Genomic DNA, 20,149 nt, shown 5'->3' with positions numbered 1-20,149 from the left:
TAATTAATTGTTGCTCTCTTTTGAAATTAAGAAGAACAAATTGTTCTCCTGGTACTGAAGGGCACAAGAAAATAATTGCAAACAGTCTGTTTGTACCTGTGTTTTTATTATATTTCTCTTGAATGGAATCTCAGGAAAAAGGGAGGCAATTTGTTCGCTGAAAAAAAACCCCATCCAGTTTATTAAAGCAAGAAATATATTTGTGTGGTGGTTTCTTGCAGATGCATATAGCATTGCAATGTTCTGATAATGGAAACAATTTGTTTTTGAAACAGTAGAAAGGTTGCTAATTTCCAAATAATGGGAAATGGTCTGCTTGACAGGTTTTTCTTTTTGGTATTTATACTGCGTGTGTAGTAGCAGAATAGGAGGAGCCGAGGAGAAGCCGGGCAGCCAGGGCAGGCTCTCCAGCAGCCACTGCGACCCCTGCTGTACTGCTGCCAAGGCCACGGGACAGGGACAGGGGATTTTGGGGGTCCCGTTATGTGATTAGCCCTCTCCCTTTGGAGTGGAAAAGGAGAGGATTTTTATTAATTTTTTTTTTTTTTTTTAAGAGGAAAACGAGGGCGACACCCACGTGGGCTGAAGTGGGTGCATTTTCCATATTTTTCTATTCCATGAACAAATATCTCTGAAAAACAAGCACAATTTGGAAAGGTAATCTGGCTGGGGAGCTTGCAAAGCTACATTTCTGCCAAACTGTTTTTCATTTTTCTATTACATTTCACGCATCTGAAACATGGGTAGGGAGCTTGTGCTTACTTTTCGCTGTCGTATAAGGCAAATGGGGTTGGAGCTTTGTGGATTAATAGGATGGGAGGTGGCTTCCTGCCTTCTGTCAGTGGGAGATAAAGGTGCCTTCTCACCTCACAGGTCTTTTTGAAACAGTCCATCAAGTTTGGTATTAGGAAAAAGAGTTGGTGAAGTGGGTGGAGAGAAGAGAGTTTCTGGAGCAGAGTTCATACATTATACTTACTGACTATTGATCTTACGAGCGTATTGGTCATATTGCTCTGGCAATATTTGGGGTCAAGAGCAATGGTGGACTATTTAGCCAGCAGGAGCTGATTTTTGGGAAGAGTGGTTAGCCTGGATCCTATTTAGCTGAAGAATGACCTGGAATTGGGATGGGAAAGCATGAAGATCACCACCCATGCGTAGCCTCTTTACAGGATATGAAGGTTGATCTGCTGCCTTTGCCAGCTCATTTCTTCCCCTGTCTATGTGGGAAAGCAGTTAGGAGGCAAAGGACTGTTTTCCCATCGATCATAGAATATGTGATGCTTGATACATAGTACAGAATATGTGATGGCAGTGCAAGTCTCAGAAAAGCTTCACAGATTTTAAGAGAAAGTGAACCATCTTGTGATACTCTGTCGAGATAAGGTCATGTTTTCAGTCTTTTGAGTTTTCTACTGAATTCCTCAGCAGTGATATATTTTTCTAAAAACTTTTGGAAAGGTTGTCACAGTCCCTTAAGAATCCTATAAACTTCTAGACCGATAGCAATGGAAGATGTTCAAACTTACTGTCTTTTGGGATTTTATGCCCATTAAGTCCTAGAAGGCTGTACGTGTGGCCAAAACTGCAAATATATAGAAAGTCAAGGGTCGGACTCGCAAACCCAAAGAATGTGGATAGCGGGAACATGCAAAACTTCCCTTATTGGGCTCGTTGAATAGCATCTACTCAAGGAAGCCTAGAAAGCTACATGGTCAAGGAAGTCTTAAAAGGATTGAAGAACAACAACAACAAAAAGTTAAAGGAGAGTTACGAAATGCCCATGAGAAAAGGAGGAGGACTGAGACTCCTGTGAAGTGCTGCACAGCTTCCTTTCTCATTTGGCTTCTGCATCATGTCACACGTGGGTTTTTAGGCTCTGTGGAGCCATCTTACCTACTGTTCACAAGGAACAATATACTGCCTTCTACATGCAAATACACATAACGAATCATATTATCATTCCCGATCTGATTATTTTGATTATTCAGTGTATTGTGGATAAGAAAAAGCAATTAAAATAATATTTAAATGTAGATTTTATTTTCACGGATACTGAAAAATATCTCTCTTTAGCAAAGCCTTTTGCTATTGCTCTTTGCACCCTGGGGAGACTTCAGATGCCTGATCATTTCCCTTGGCCCCCCAGCTCTGGGGAAATCATATCTTTTTGTTGGCTCCCTTGGCTTCCCAGGCAATGCAAAGAGCTGGCTCAACGTGGGACCTAAATGACAATTCGTTGCCAGGAGGGAAGTAATTTTCAAGCCTCCTCCCCTTCTTCTTGCCATGAATATAATAATACACTTTGGAAACATTACTAGAGTAATCTGAAAACAGCAACGCTGTCAGAAATCAGAAAATGCCTGATAGAACCGGTTGTTCACATAGCTTAGCTATGATATTTAGAATCACTGTATACCATATTTCACTCTTCACTGACATCCTGCTGGATTTTTCCCCAGTGGGAAGTCGTCTTTGCACTAAACCACTATAAGAGCACTATAGGTTGGACATTGTTGTTATTTTTCTTCTCCTTCCTCCCTGTCCCTTCTCTCCCCTCTTTTTTTTTTTCTTTTTTTTTTTTTTTTTTTCCTTCTTCTAGAAAGCTACTTCATGTTGCAAAGATCATCAGATGAAATGAATGCAGCCCAGCTGGGATTTGCTGGAAATGTGTTCAGCTTGGCAACACCTCTCACAGAGTGGCTGGGTCCCTAAAAGCTTTGTTTAAAGCGATGAAATGAAAACAAAGGAGACATAATTAGCTGGTGTGTAATAATAGACAAGGCTTGTATCCAGCTACTGTAAAAGTCATTTAATGAAGGGTAATCTGGACATAAGCCCGCACACTATAGCTGTAAAATATTTAAGCTTTTTAATGAGAGGGAAAAGGGAGAGAAGGGTTTGCTAACGTGATTAGGAAAAATGCCTTTCATAACCATTTTTACAGGGGCTTGCAATTCCTACACTGAGGTTTGTAGCTTTCTTGAAGCCAAAGCAGCAATAAAACTTTTATACCACACCAACACTTAAAAGCTACATACATCACATTGGTTTTATATGTCTGAGTGGGAACATCAGCGTTCTGCTTTTTATATCTGCAAAGGGCTACACTGGCTATTGAGTAGCATCTCCAGTTTTTTCCACTTACCTTAGATTGTAGAGTGCTTGTGGATGAGCAATCATTAATCTTAAGCTGCAGTAAAAGTTGCTTTCAGTGATGTTCTTTCTCATCTCCCCCTCCTTGTTCTGTTTTTCTTCTCTGTGTTCCCTCTCCTCCTTTCTCCTTCCCGGAAAGATCCCTTTTCTCATACTCCCTGTACCCGCCACTATTGGAACCAACACAGATGCTGCTTGGTCTGAGGTGGACCAGCTGCTTCAATGTGATGAATACATACCATTATTTTTAATCCATTCCCAGGTTACTAGGAAAAATGCAGGAGTCAGCTGGGGATTTTCCATTATGGGACAATCATAAATGATGAGATAAAACATTATGGTACCCCTGTGAAACATAGAATCATAGAATGGTTTGGATTGGAAGGGACCTTAAAGATCATTGAGTTCCAAGCCCCCACCATGGGCAGGGACACCTTCCACTAGACCAGGTTGCTCAAAGCCCCATCCAGCCTGGTCTTGAACCTCCAGGGATGGGGCATCCACATCCAACATTTAGAGGTGGGATCCAGTATGATTACCGTGCTTACCTAACCTGAGTGCAGATGTGTCTAAGATTTTGTTACCTAATCCTGGGAAGGACGGGTAGTCCTGTCCTCCTCCTGCAGGAGATACCTTGTTTCTCTCTAATCAATGGAGAAAGATGGGTACCTGGGAAAGGTGGATACCGCTGAAAACCTCCTGGTTTAGATATGTTCCTCTCTTAATTCAAGAAAATTGATGGAGTCTTACAGTGGTACACCAGATTTCCCAGTCTTTCCTAAGTTACAGGAGCAGCTGGGAAGGTCCACATGATGCTGAGACAGTGTGTACGGTTATGCATGGCTGTTTGAGACGTAGAGGGGAGGAATAAAGGAGATGGACTGGTTTTCACCCTAAACCTCTCTCTGCGCAAAGTCAGATGCCCACAGATAACAGAATACACACCGGAAGAGCCTTCCCTGCAGTCCCCTGGGCCAGCGACTGGGAGGAAGGAGGGCTTGGTGATGGGGAGGAGCTGCTGGTCAGTGGTTGGGAGCTTTGTCACTCTGAGTGTTTTCAAGGTGGAAGTAAGAAAGTCCTGGGAGTTCAGGTGTCCCCATAGTGCCAAGACATCTCCTGGGCACTGCTTGCCTGGCTGGCGCAGGTGCTCTGCCATTGTTCAGCTGGCTTTAGCTGCGATCTGCCCCTTGTTTCCTAGCTGCCTGTTTTCAAGGGCTCCATGTATTGCATGCATTGTCAGTATAGCCAATTAGGGTAATTGTTGCCTTTATTTCAGTGTTATCTCATGGAAATAACATGCTCATAGACACGGCTTTCTTGCTCCTTCAAAGTCACCACTGTGCTGTCAGAATTTTAGCTCAAAGGTTTTGCTTAAGCATAGAAATAATATTTGTAGGTATGTCCCTCACATTCTTGCAAATTTTTCGTTTAAACTTCCATGTAAGAATGGAGATAATAAATATTCATGCATTTCTTCCTACCTTGATATGCTAATTCTGGTGTGAATGGTAATCAAGAAGCAGCTGAAAAAGATGACTCGATTCTGGTATTATTTATGAATCCTGCACTGAAGTATTGGACTGGGGGTGTGTGACAATGCCAGTTAAGAATGATTTAACATGAATTGCTCTCTGGAGATATCTTCTTTGCTTTATCCATTGTATAAAATCATTTAAGATTACTGAATTCCCTATTTATTTCCTCAGTGAGTTGTCTCAAATTAGGTGAAATTGGTTCTTTCTTTCCCAGCCTTCTAAATAAGGTGCTGAACTCAAGTGCTTCTAGTTGTGCACCTAATAGTCCGATTAACTTCAATGAGTTAGTTAATCAAAGCCTAAGTATTTGTAAGAGTGGTGGATCTTTTATAGTTACCAGCTTTATAGTATAAACCGAAGAGTTCATTTCCCAGCAAGCTGGGTGGATATTAAAGTTGACTCATTTAGTGTTTGAAGTGGAGTCACAAAAATACTTTCATAATATTGGACAATTAAAGATATGCCTAAAATGAATCTCAGACACTAAGCCTTGTTTCAGAAAGCTTCATGTTTGAAAAAGCTGGGACAGAAACCTGGAGATTGTCACTCATCTTGAACAGAGATCCAAGCAGATGCACTGTACCTGATATCAGTGAAATGAGTGGAAGTTTCGATTTAAATTTTGCATTGGGATTCTGAGAGGCGGATTCATCGCTACACAGAATATTAGTGTGAAAATGTAGAGTTACACCTGTTTCTCAGCCAATTATTTGTACAGGCTGAAGATCTCAGGGCTCTGCTATTGACTTCAGTGGCGGCAGGGACCTACTTTCATTAGCACCAGAACTTAACCTAGTTAGAAAAGCAGCAGTGGCTCAAATCAAACCAGTCAGACCAGACTAACTTCCATGATAAATGCTTGAAGGAAAGACCAAAGACAGCTCGAGTTACCTGTACATTGATAACTCTCATCAGCATATGTAAACTCTGTCATGTACATGTTTGCTAGAAGAGGTGTTACACAAACGGTCGGAATTAATTTTTTTTTTTATTTATTTTTCACCTTTCAATAAAATTGTAAATAACAGGAAGGATCGGAAAAACATATAACCCCACTATAGCTAATTTCACAACCTGTTCTCCATTCTTAATGAGTACGAAATTATGTTTGTTATATCGACAAATCTTGATGGCTGAAAGATCAAATGTCCTTTGAATGTAAGGGGTTAAAAAGACCAGATGCTCAGAATTGAGTTAATTGTAGATTCAGAGTGCTTAAAGCTAAAAGCTGAAAGACTGATCATTGTCTTTTCTCACTTGATGTTGAAGGTCACTGAGGTTACATGCTCTAACTATGTGAAGGCCCCATGAATATGAAGACTTCTTCCTTCTCATCTAGCTGCTTGGTAGCGGAATAACCCATTATAGTTATAAATTACAATTTTCTTTTCAAAGGGCTAGAAAGACAAGAAGGGCTAAATTCAAAACCCTGATTCAAATATGTCCAGTTTCAAGCTCTTTAACATGGGAACTATGGGGATTGTATTTAACTGGTGGTAGATGGCACTCAATTAAATAATATCAATTTGGCTCATGAGCTGCAGCATCACCAGATGTACCCATAAACTGCAAACATACTCTTTGTTCTGTTTCCTCATCAATGCTGTGTAGGTTAAGGAAGAATATTTGCCTTTGTAAGTGGTCAAAAATTGTCCAGTCCATAAAATGAGAAAAGTTAGTAAAAACAGTGTAAAACATAACATAATTAAATGCAACTTCTCTATGCTTTCCCTAATAGACTGACAGTAAACATATCATTACAGTTTTCAAACAGTGTTTTCTGTTTGTGAGATCAGTTGCTTTTCTGATTGATTTTATCATGGGGAGGAGGTGGCTTGCCAAATTTGACACGATATTTGTTCTGGGCCTAGATTAGCTGGACCCAAATGATGAGGACGATGGAGGCTGCAGGATGCAAACCTATTTTTGTGCTTGCTCTTGAGCAGTCCTAAGGAAAGTGATATATACTGCATCAGAGATTTATTCAGTCTCATTACTGCTATTTCACCCTGCTACAAGGAGGGCCTGAGTGGGGAGGACTCTGAGAATGTGGGAGTTTAGTATTTCTCGATAAGGATGTGCAGAGACAATAGAAAGAAGAGTGGGACCTCTGCCAGAGGTGTCAGGGGGAGAAAACAGGTCATTGATTCCTTCTATCAAAATGACAACTCCCAGTAGGAGTTCCTCATCAGGGACTGCCTGGGAGCAGTGGAAAGGTAGTCAATTTTGTTGGTGACGGGGGTGATCAGGAGCTGGCATTGTATCCGTTGCACCCCCTGCAACCGTACTGGAGCATGACCTGCTGGTGGGAAACGCACCGTACAAAGACTGCAGAAGTCTAGAGATGTCAGGAAAGCACTGACAGCCTGTGCTTTTCAGATTTGGTAACCAGCTGATGCATGGCTTGTTTAGCTGTGCTATGAGGGTAGCAGGCCTTTACATGCTGTTTTGTGGTGGTGAAGCTAGTTAAGTGTATGCCTCTCATATATTGATTTGCCTCGCTACTGCTGAAGTTTGAATGTGTTTTTATTACTCTTCTTGTTTCAGAAAGCAAATTGTAAGAATTACTTCTGTTTCAGCAACACATATCTCTCTTAAACTTAAAGATGCTATTTTTACTCTGGCTGGCCCTCAGATCCAGGTGAAAATCACATATGTTCCTGGTTGGCTACCTTTTGGGGAACCTGTTCTGATCTTGCAGACTAAGGGCGAAGGGCTTAACACAGCAGGACCAAGAGGGGAACTCGGCAGAGGAGGTAGCAAGGAGCTAAGTTGCCTCCACACAGCCAACTTCGTTTGACTTTTCAGCACATCTTTTAGACCTTGGTGCTTTAGGGCTATTCCTTACTGTAGGCTATGCCCTGCATTGGTCTTACCTAAATGTAGCTGTCTAAAAGTTAGGTTTCTGGCCTAAAATATTTAGACAACTTGCCTCTAGACTTCACTGCCAGTGGAGAGAGAGAGAGAGAGGTGTGATTCCTTCTAGCCTGTTTTATATAGACAGACTTGACCCTCTCTGAACCATCTCATGCTTCTGTTCTTTATGAAAGGATTTGGTGGCTGCACCATTTATAGTTACCAGGGCCTGAGCCTCAGCTTTGTCATCAGTGTTGACCAGACTCAAAAGGCGTACTGTCCAACATTGAAACACTCCACAAAGATTCAAGTGTCACTGCTGAGGATGGACTCAGGGGTGGTTTGCCGCCATTCTCATTTCAGGGAGCGGTAGCACAGATGGAATTTAATCTGTAAACATTTTTTCTTAAATGTAATCCAAGCGTGCACATTTAAAGTGCTTTCCAGATTCTGGCCTCATTGCTGTCTTCATGGGAAATTTTTACACTGCAACTGTTTTCTCCCTAGACACAAAAGGAATGGGTTCTCTGTAACATATGATGACACATTTTGCTAGAGGGATAGAAATGAGTGTTTTACTGAAAAAAGACCCTGTTAAACAACATCCATCTTCCTCTTTGCGAAAAGGGCAGTTATTATCGTTATTTCTATGAATGTCCCTGCTATAATATATTTTCTTTTGCATTTAAACTTGATCAGTAGCTCTTCATTAGTGCTGTTAGATCCTTAGGAAGAGCAATCCATTGTACTAACTGTCCAGGATGCCAGATACAGAAGCTGGCACAGAATGAAACTCAGATGGTCACTATCTGCTTACTACACAGCCTGCCAGGAGTGGGATTCACCAGGAATATATGAGCTGTTTAACACATCTTTAAAAAGGACCACATCTTTTCTCAGTGCTCATACCTGTTCCCCTCTGTTCAAATGAACACTTGTTTTTCATTTTGTCAAGAGTGTGACTGCTCCCTTTGCAAATGTTTTTTGGCCCTTTTAAAGTCTCTGCTAAAATACTTTATTCTTGGTCATGAGGGGTCATGCATTTTTATAGAAAGCCATGGGATTTTGGAATATTCCTAGATTTCAACATCTACCAATGCTGGAATTTTTGAGTGCTTCAGTCCGAAGGAAATATGGAAACACAGCTTTGATGTAGGCACCAAGAAAAGGATTTATTTCACCTCTAAAAGTCAGATGTCCAGTTGAAACTAGTTGCCTTTCTTCCTCTCTAATTAACAGAAAGAGAGTCATACCACAAATCTTTCTAAGACACTTACTTTAGTGTCATGTAAATCACTCTTTGGAATTACCTTTCTCTCTACTGCTGTTAGAGATGAATCCCAGCCCTGCTTCCCATTGTTTTCCCCTTGATGTGGGAAGTTGGAAGTTGACATAAAAATTACGCATCTAAATATCTTTATGGAACCAGGTCTAAGCTGGAAAATTTTGTTTGATGTTGTTTCTGTCTGCTTCTAAGTTCACAAGTATCATCTTACCTTTTATTTTCACAGGGCAGAGGAGAAATATCTCTGCACAAATCCTTTCCTCAGAAAAATACTACAATCTGCTGAACAGCAGTAATTGTGTTCTAAATCTTTATAGCCTCAGTTCTAGTCTTTAAAGTATATTTAGAATAGCATATTTAGCTGTATTTCTTCTCTTGCCTTTAGAATGCCAGGCACACTAATAGAACTATATGAATAATAAATTATAATACTGTTTATCATCTAAATTGTTATCATTTAGAATTTTTCTCTCAAGTGTTTCTTCTAGAAATCTATTCAGCCCTCCCTGATGACACATTTGGATGAACATTTTTCAACTGTGAATGCCTAAAGTTAGTCATCTAGATCTATATTTAGGCACAAAAACGAATGACCTGATTTTCAGAGTTGCTGATTACTTATTTTGACGCATTAATATGAACTTAATAGCTTACTTGTAGGTGCCAAAGTCTTAAGAATTTTTTTTCCTGTGCACAACTTGTCTATCAAACTGCAGAACACATGCAGAAATAAATAACTAATGAGTGATGACAATATGCCATATAAAAACAATGTTATATTGATTCATTTATTTGTTTACATGGTTGGGCAGGCTAATTTTATGCACAAAGTCCATGATGAAGGCTGATTTATAGTGTTTTGAACAGAAAAGCATATATTTCTCCCATTTCATATCAAGACAATGGTGAATTCTCTGTGAAGAAAGCACATCCTCTGGTTGTTCTTTGTCGCATGCCAAAGAGAAATATAATCTGAAGACATTTTGCTCATTCTATCAGAAAAGCAAACTTAGTTTTTCCTGATGACTTTCATTATGTTAAAAATTGAGAGAAACTGGATTCTGCACAATAAATTGACGCATATTGTAGAACAAAAGCCTTTCAGAAAACACTAAGAGCCATATGTTCATTTTAGAGATATGTGGTGCCACCTTGAAATATGGCTTCCTTGTTGTTTAAAGACCAATTTATCAAAGCACTTGACTAGGTACATTAACGGGTCATAAGCATTTGCTCATGGGCATTGCTGAATAGGGGCCTAATAGCCTGATTTGCTATAGCTTGTCTAGCTGAGTTTGAGAAGGTCCCTAAACTACTTTGAGGATGCCCAAGGACGGAAATGTCTTCAGGTTGCACCAGGGGAGGTTTAGATTGGATATTAGGAAAGATTTTTATACTGAAAGGGTTATCAAACATTGGAACAGGCTGCCCAGGGAAGTCATCCCTGGAGGTATTTAAAAGATGGGTAGATGTAGTGCTTAGAGACATGGTTTAGTGATGATTTTTGTCAGTGTTAGGTTGATGGTTGAACTTGAAGATCTTAAATGTCCCTTCCAACCTAGGCAATTCTATGATTCTACTTAGAGAATAAGGACTGTAGTGTGAATGGTGGGATCTACACTTTAGAGACAAGGGTAATAAATACCCTTTGTTTAACACATTGTCCTATTCTCTCTTTTTACATTGAATTTTTCTTGATACACACAAGAACTTTTTGGAAAGAAAGAGTTGAAATGAGGATCAGCTGCTAGGTTTCCTCATCTTCAAGAGTTGGTCTCTGGGCCATGATCAAACAGTGGGGAGATTCCTAGAAGCCACAGGGGCAGTGGGTGCAGGATCCCACCTACTGCACTTAATTTGCTTGCAAAAACCTCAAGGAGAACAGCTTGAATAAAAGTAAGCTGAGTGAAAACTGCACAGCTCCACCTGACATTATATTGACAGCAGGTGGCAAATGTGGATGGAAGTGCCTGACTATCGCTGAATAAAGCACAGAGTCCCTTCAGCATCAGCAGCTGTGTGATCACTGGGGAGTTGTTTGGTTACATGTGTTTTTTTCACATCTGTCATTTTAACTAAATTGGTGGTCTAAATGAATAGTGTCATGCACAGGAACATTACATGGATTTATGACAGCTGAAATGTATAGCACCTGGAGGATTTGGGGTCCGTGAAGCAGTGAATGGATTTCAGAAAGGCATGATTTTCATCTGTGTAGATATAGCTTGATCCATTATTCATCATGCTATGCAAAAGAGAATTGCACATTGGGTTCACAGGGCAGTCTTCTGGCATTTCAGAAAGAAGAAAAAGGAATTTAAGAGAAAGATTTATATGTTTATGTTGCCTCTGTTTATGATGTGAGCAAAAAAAGTCCAATTTCCTCCTAATTAGATTATAACAGGTGCAAGCAAATCCAACAGAAGGGAAGCTGTTTGTGTAATATCTATACGGCATTTGGTGTGAGTGTAGCAGGGAGATGGGAAGCGTCTCTCAGCTTTTCCCCTCCTATGGTCTGACACCTGCCATGTACTCTGCCGTCAGATAGCAGTGGTACTGGGCTGGGTGAGGTGGCTTCACCTTGGCTCAGGTAGCACAGCTGAGTTCAGCTGGACCAGCTGGGGAAGCAAGTGTGAGTCACCTTTTGAGATTCATTTCACTCTGTGCCTTGCACTTCTCAGAACTGTGTTGCCTCAGGTGTTCCCATTCCCTCTCCTGCACCGCCTGTTTCACACAGGCTTGGATCCATTGCTGTCACCCATGTTGGGGGACATTGCAGTCCTTGCCACTTCTCCACTGTTGGTCCTGCCTCACGTTCTACTTCACCATTGCTCCCCAGCCAAAGGGTCAGTAAGCAAAGGGCAGCATGTCTTACATGCAGACATTGTGTCCTCCAGCCATTTAAGCTGAGATGCTGAGATGTGAGCAGAGGTGTCTTGGGAAGTGTCATGCTTTCTTCTCTGTTCCTGTGTGGTACTACCAGCGGAGTGATACGGTGGAGAGCTGGAGGCAGAAACCTCTCAAAGTGTCATGCCAAGAACTGCCAGAACTTCCCTATCAGAAATTTCAGGTTGTCTTGGTATCTACAGATGGTGAGGGTTATTCTCCTTTCTTCTCAGACTTGCATTGGTGAAGCTCTATTGACATCCCTCTGATACACTTCTGATAATGAGAACAGAGTCCGGGTGGGCAGGCACTGAACGACGTGTGTAAGAAGATGGGCATTTCACCCCTGTTTTTAAGCAGCCCAGGGAGCAATGTTACTTCAATTAAAATAAAAACTAATGAGTTGAGAAACTTTCATTGCATTTTAAAGGAGGGGCAGACTTTCTACTTTCATTTCAAGTTTATAACCCAGTATGTAAGAAAGGGGAAGATCTACTTTTTAATTAAACAACTGAAGAGATCAGAACTGAGATCCTATTTGACTAGGATGTTAATGCTGTTCTTTAAAAACTGCTACTGAAACAGAAAATCTAGATGATTAATTTAGGATTCTTATAGAGAAATGCACAGGATCATTCATGATGGTGGACTTAATTTTCTTGTAGGCAAAATGAACTATTCTGATGTATATATAGTGTATTTGTGAAGAAACAAGGTCTATTTCTGTGTAAATATATTTTACCATTGCTTCAGACTCCTGGTGAGATCATAATGATAAAGCAGCAAAAATACTGTCACAAACTGGCAGAAACCAGCCTGGCAGAAAATTCCAAACCCAATGGCAAACTTCCACAGGCTATTGGAAATTAGCTGCTGTTCTGCTAAAACAGTGATTGGGGGTATGTCTTATGGGAAGAGGACGGAGTGTTTAATATGCAGACATGCAGATGGGTCCTCATCAAGTTTGTGGTGTGACACTCATTTACCCTCAGGGAGAAGCTAAAATCCAAACTGTAAAGCAAAAACAGGTTCCACAGGCAGGATCTGTGAAAAAACATAAATTTTTTGCAGATATTGCTCTTGACTGTTCAGAAAGGCATGTGAGGAAGTGCATTTACAGCAACGGATGGCTAGATAAGTGAAAATTATAATTCTGGGTTTTTTTCTAACTTGGATTTTCTCTCTGCTTCTCTTTCCTTTTTACCATCATTTCCTCTGGTGCTACATTCTTACCTGTTTTTGATACGTGTTTTGAGAAATTGCTCTAGACTTGTCTACATGGAGATCTATTAATAGCTATTCATTCTCTAGGCAGGTGCTCTAATTCCATCGATAAATGTCTTTTTTTGAATTAGCTTAGCTCAAGTCAGAGTGGACTTAAACTAATTCAGACTAAATCACATCTGTTTTGAAATAAGAGAACCTATCCAAAAGCTGATTGAGGAAAGATTTATCTTTCTTTAAAGTTGACACTGTATCAGTCTAAATACGCTTCATCATGTAAACAAGCCCTTGGTAGCATGCCCTGTGTTCTGAATTACATTTGCAAGCTTTTCTGAGTACTCCAACTCATGTTCATGTGCAATTCAACCTACAGCAATTCAAGATGTTATCACTTCCCCACCTTCTCTGCTATTTATCACATCCGTTCTGTCAGAAGTTCGTGCCAGGGTGGCAGATAGCAGACTGGAAAATGGGCTTATTCAAGTCTTACCGCTCCAGTTCAAAGAGAACCGTCTTAGCACAAACCCGGTTTCACTCATGAGTTACACTGGGCTGTGAACTGGAATGTGGTGGAGGATGCACGTTCTGTTCCTTTGACTCCATTTTGTGGGTGCTAAACTGTCGCAGCCGGGGGTAGCTGGATGCAGCACCATCTGCTGCTGCTGCAGCGGGGTTAACCAGGTGCAGAGATTTGTGAGAATGTGCCTGAGAGGTGGTGTGGGTCAGTGGCTCACCCTGGGGTCTGGGCATTAGAGACTCCTGTTCTTTCCCCTATCATTATATGAATGACTTTGATATTTTTCTCTGAAAGGTGAATTTATAACTTGGACAAATTCGATCAGATTTTTTTTTTTTTTGAGATCAACAAAGAATATTTTTCAGCCCCTGCACTAGGTTCATTTGAATGTCAGGTTCCTCTGAAAGCCAGTGAGGTTGTTCAGAATTCTGCCAAAAAATCGCATTCAGGAGAACTGTCTGTTCTCCTTTAACCTTGCTCTCAAAGCAACAGCAACAAAAAATTGTTCTGGTCCTCCTGAGCCTTAAAAAAACATTAAGGCAAGCACTGAGCTCAGACACTTGAAATTTGGCTGTATTACAAAAGACTGAAAATGAGGCATTTGCCCTGGTAAATGCCTTAATAGAGGGGTCATTACCTGTGCTCTATCTACGACTGGATTAAGCCCACTGCAGCTGAGGATGGATTGGACTAATAAACCCCGGAGCCTATAGAAAGCCTGCAGTAGTTAACAGCAGGGAAAGCAATCAGTGTGCATGTTGTACCACGAGCATTATTGTAGGAAAGCTTTCCTTGCTCAAGGATCCTCAGGGCAGGGAGAGGGTGGGCTGCTTGGGCCACTCTATTTTCTTCAGGCTCTCTTGCTTCAGTTGTCTCAAACGTTGAAAGGGGGTATGTTAATTTGTTCTGAGAATCAGGCTGAGCTGCATAATAGCAACTGCAGGTGACAGAGTTCCTGTCCCATCCTGAGATTTGCAGAAATCTGGCTTGCCACTGTAGCTACACTTCAGGTCAGTCAGCTACAGAGAACATTTCTGAGCGTGACTCTCCTTTGTGCTGCCCAGTATGCACGTTCTCCTGTGGTCCTTCTATTTATTTCTAGGAGAGCGGGGCTGCTTTGGCATTGCTTGCAGCTCCCATTATGCAAAGTGTATATCTGGTCAGAACTGGTCAGAATGGATTATTGTGTCCATCGCAAAGCCCAAAGCATACATATCCGTGTCTACAGGTACAGCAAAATAGAACATTTGAATTGTTTATAAAACCAAATGAGGACTGTATTTTCTAGGATCAAGTGTTGTCTGGGTGTGAGCTTTCTTTTTACTGATCCGAGTGATGAACGTAGCTGAACAGAAAGGACTACTCGCGTGAATAGCTGCTAATCTAGTCTGTTCGATCATAGCCAAGTCCCTCTATAGCCTATCTCATGCCTATCTGAATGCAGCACATCTATGCCGCAGCACAATGTCAGGCCGTTTGAAGATACAGTGGCCACACCTTGGTCCTGGATATATTAATGCTCTGGTGATACAATGCTCCAAGGAGACTAGGTACAGGGTCGGTTTAACCCTGTGTGCATGCCACAGGAAAAGCATGAGAATAGTCTCCTTGCCTGGGAGCCAATGAGGGCTTTGAAATAAATGTTATGGGCCTCCTTAGGGATATTTAATATTAATGTGAAAATTTCACAATTCTAATGGCTAAATAAAGCTGCAGCTGTATCCAGCTGATAGTCTATAGGTCTCATCTCTTATTCAGCTCAGATATTTTCCATGACCTCTTCATTGTTATGTCTGGCTAAGATGATGATGTGAAGGAGGACCTTTTTGCTACCATGCCAAGCCTAGAAGATTTTGTCTTTTGTAGAGCAAGGGGTGATTAGTGCTTTTGGTGTCATTGAACATATTACACTTTACATTGCTTGGCCCATATAGGGGGAAGAGATCCTCTTTGTATCTGTGAGAAGGAAAATGTTAGGAGAACTGCCATGAAAACCCATTTCTCTCATCACCGCCTTAGGCTGATCAAAGCAACCCTGGGCTGAGATTCAAAACAGGTAGAAAGAATAAGAAGAAGAGGACCACATCATTCAGACATGGGTTTATCATGGGGGAGAAGAATTTTTCCTTCCTGTCCCTTAACTCTGCAGTGTGGTGTGTGCATGCTTAGTCAAGTGGTCACTAAGCACTTGCCACCTCCTGGCCGGGCTAGCCACATTTCTTGTTCATCGAGCAGCTGGGGCCGTCGGTGCATGAGGCTGGTGCACTTTAGAGAAGCAACAGTTTGCCTGGAACATGCAGGGTCATAAAAGCAGCTGGGAGCCTTTTGCCTCTGGCCAAGTGGCTGAATTTATATTCGCCAACCAGAGGCACGTGCAGGCATTAGAGAAACGTTTTTTGTTTTTTTAATAAAGGTCATCTTGTTGTTGAGACCCATGATACGGTGGTATGTGGAACAGATGTTTCGAGGACCTTTCTGTATTAAGTCTTTATTATATAGGTGCCTTTAAGTGTTGTGATTGGTATTAATGACTCAAACCATGTCAAGACTATGTTCCTCTGTTCCCTGGGACTGGGGACATATCTATGAAGGACAGGTCTTTCTGAAGGAGAAGGTATTCTCATCATTGAATGTGCTTTTAAGGGAAGGGACAGGAGCTAAATGCAAGACTCTTGAGAGTTTCAACTGCAGTGTACTAAAGTGCTAAAAAAATAGCTGCTCAGATGAAAAGACAACCCTTATTAGGTTGAGGTCTTTCCTAATTGTGTGTCAACTTCTACTTTTGAAAATTGATTTATCTGCAATGTAATACCAAAGTAAATAATTCCTTTCAATGTCATGCTGGCTCTGTTTCTGAGATGCCTTTTGAAGGAGCAGTTATCTGTTGTCAGCAATAACATGCCCCTGCCTTGTCATTGCCCCAGGTTATTGTTGAGCAATTATTCTTTCTTCTTCAAAAACATTTGCATGCAGGTTTCTCCTGCCTTTATGCATGTGGCTAGCCATCCATGCAAATCTGTCACAATCCCAATGCAATGGTACTCTTCTTCCTAGCCTGACTGTCCTCTGTCCCTCCTTCTCCCAGATGTTTTCTTCTGCCTTTCCTTGCCATGCTGTATGAATATACCCTACTGTCTGGTATTGTTCTTCTTTCTTTTAATGAAGTAATTATTGTGTTTCCTTTGGTGTGCTTGCAAGTAAGATTTCATTCTTACTCACTGCCCCAGCATATTTTGATACTGCTGTCCGTGTTTCATATATACACACTTAGGCCTCTTCTAGATTTTGCTTTTCATGCATTTTGATGTTCTCTAACAAAATGTGCCAGTTTTCATCTGTGGTCTCCCCTTTTTGCCATCCTCTCTCCCCTTCTGCCTGTTGTCTTTCCCTTCTTACAGATCAGGGCTATACTTCCTTGATTTCTTTTGGCTTTGAACTCACAGGCAGATTATGGCTAGACACAATTAACTTATCCAAGAGTCTCTAGGCTGCCTCATTTCAGGGTAACAAGCTCTTCTGCCAAGCCACAAAATCTGTGGCCAATCATTTCTCATCCTTCTGTCTGGCGTGAACCTCACCTGCTGTCTTCTTCCTCTTTGTCTTCCTTACTGAAGGTCTCTCTTTTTAGACATTATGGATAATTTTTTTTTCTTTCAGTTTTGGCAGCTCAGTCAGCTCAGTTTGTGTCAGTGGCATTTTTAAAGCTGTAAAGGAAATTTTGCCCTCTCTGCAGGTAGTGCTCGGTTTCTCATTCTGCTGCAGAAAGACACCCCTTTCCTATAGTCTCAGAAAACTGTTGCTCACCCTTAGTAACATCATTTTAAAACTAGGTGTTAACATTTCTCATACACTTTCTTATTTCAGACATAGCCCAGAGGGATGGTTTTTAAAACACTAACCTGACATTCTACTGATAAAGGGATTAAATGAAAGTATTTGCATAATGTCTTCCAAAAAGATGGGCTTTATGATAGGTGACACCAAAATATATTGCACAAGAATGTGAATCATTTGGAGGGGGAAGAAGTGCAAGTAATTTGTAAAGAGATTAACAGAGTGGAACAGGGTTATGTTGGACATTGATATTGTGAAATAGTAGGATTCCATGATGTCAATTGTTACACAGCATCTTACCCAAGAGACCTGCCGACCCTAACTTCCTTGTTTCCCTACAGGATGATCCTATAACCAAAGAAGCCCAGACTGGTTAGCTTCAGAAAGAACCAGTTTGCAGCCACCTTCAGAAAAAAAAAAAAAAAAAAAAAGGAGTATTAGCTGTTGCGTTCTTGTATCACAGGATGAATTTGAATTAAAATTTTCTCCATCTTTTTGGCTTTATTTCAGAAATACATAGTTTGGTGGGAGGGGGGATTTAACAAGCTTTAGGCAAGCTTTGCTAAATCCACAGTATATAGGGTACTGGACGACATGCACTGGAATGCTGATTCCATGAGGCTTGGACTCTTATCGTGTCTGCAGGCAAAGAGTAGAAACGCTTTTACATTAGACTTGCAAAACGTAACGTGCAATGCAGTACTTTCTGCCTGAACCATTCTGTCAAGTTAGGACGATTAGCTACTACACCCTGTTTTGAATCTTCTTTTTATTTTTTTCGGTTTTGTTTTAAGAAAATGTAAGTCATACACCTGTCCTAGGAGTGTTTTGAAGAGTTCAGAGAGAATTTGAAATTGTCACATCAGCTAGAATAAATATATTAGTTGATGATCTTTAAGGTCCCTCCCAAACCAAACCATTCTATGATTCTATGACTATTTGATAGAACCAAGATACATAACCTACTTTCAATTCTTCATCCTGTCATTGGCCCACTAAGCTGAGACAAGTTAAATCCTCTCTTTTGCCTTTATTTTTGCATGTTTAATGTCGTCCCTGTTCCTGTAATAGTTGAGTCCCTCTTATTCTTGTCAATGCATCTAATCTGAAAGCATGCCTCTGAGCAGGGAAAGACTATCTTTTCCAAATGTAGATGGGAAACTGAGACATAGAGGGTTATGTTCATACCACCAAGCATGATCAAATAGTATTTGACTCCAATGACTTTGGATAGAGCCAGCAGCTTTAGAGAGCAGATGAACTGGATCACCTATCTCTCTGTTGAGTAATAATCACAGTAATCTCTGCTGTAATAAACACAACGGTTAAGTTAGGCCGGATTTGAGAAGGGCTCTGCTGAACAGACCTCTGAGACACAAAGGGGGCTTTTTTTGCAAAGACATTTTGATGTATAACTCTCACTGAAATCAAAGAGAAGGTCTGTGCCCTAGGGACTTTGCCCTGAATCGCCCACTGGGTCTGTTGCACAATAAGGAAGTAATGGTAGGTGCAGCTCTACAAAGACAAAATCCTTGTATTTTTCTGTTTTCCTAAGTGGAAATTCCTAGATAACTGCAACCTTCCTGTATGACATATATATAAAGTTTCTCTCCTCTAAAGTGCAGACGAGTCTAACATTTTTCAGATGAAGGGCTCTACATTGATCTAAAGAAGATATTTGTATGTAGTAATAATTGTGATTTGACTAGCAATAAAAATGTAGGTTCCCATTGTCTCTGTGAGGTCGTGTGCAAACAGAAATACAGGAGAAATTGCCAAAGCAACTGATTAACTACCATTACTTAGCTAATATTTGCTTCCTATCTCGGAACTGGCTTTTAAGCATAAAAGAAAAGCAGGTGAGAAAATATTGTGCTTTGTGGGTGATTTGCAGTACCAGCCTCTGGAAGGAACAGAGACTCACTGTTATGCTCAGAAAACAGGTTTTTCTCCCGATTAGAGATCCCGGCTCCAAACTCACAGGCTGTGTCTATGCTGACTGCACAAAGCTGCTTTCAAAACTGTACTTACTTGCTGCGCACGGCAGCCTGCGAGCGTGGCCACGAATGCTGCAGGGTTGCCCCTCTCCGTAGCCAGCAGGACTCCAGGTGCCCCAGCAAGGCCAGTGGGCTTGTACAAGCCATAGCCAGCTGCCTTCGGGCAGTTTGCTGGCCGCCAAGCATTGCTGCTTGGATGGGGCATGGAGCATGCTGCTCATCTGGGGCCTGTGTACGTACAGATGCATCTGTACTGTCAGGTTGGTTTCCCTATTTTTCTCTGCGTTAGGCTTTCCCTTGAGGCCGCATCTATCCTCCTACATGCATCCACCCCTGGGAATGGTGCCTTGTCCACAGGAAAAAAGTGGCCTGTTTGCACCCTGCTTAGAGCTGGTTCCTCTGCAGCAGCCTGGTGGTTTCCCTTGTATCCACATGATGAAGCACTTGTCTTTTTGGGTCTCTTCTGGGCCCCTTGGCTCTAAAATGTGATCATCACTTCTCTGTGTGGGTCTCTTTTTTTTTTTCCTTTTTGTTTTTAGCATCAGAAATTACCTGAGGTGTGGGTTGCAGCCCACCAGAGTGGTATTTCACTGAATTTTCACTGAATTTCACTGAATTTTTTTTAGAGTTGGAAGGGACCATATAGATCATCTAGTCCAACTCCCCTGCTGAAGCAGGATTGCTTAGAGAATGCTACTCAGGACTGCATCCAGGCGGGTCTTGAAAATCTCCAAAGAAGGGGACTCCACAACCTCCCTGGTCAGCCTGTTCCAGGGCTCTGTCACCCTCACCATGAAGAAATTCTTTCTCACATTCGAGTGGAACCTCCTATGTTCCAACTTGTGCCCGTTGCCCCTTG

This window comes from Numenius arquata, chromosome 1 (genome assembly GCF_964106895.1).
Source record: "Numenius arquata chromosome 1, bNumArq3.hap1.1, whole genome shotgun sequence".
NCBI classification, from domain to species: Eukaryota; Metazoa; Chordata; class Aves; order Charadriiformes; family Scolopacidae; genus Numenius; species Numenius arquata.
Note: the sequence above shows the minus strand (reverse complement) of the source record.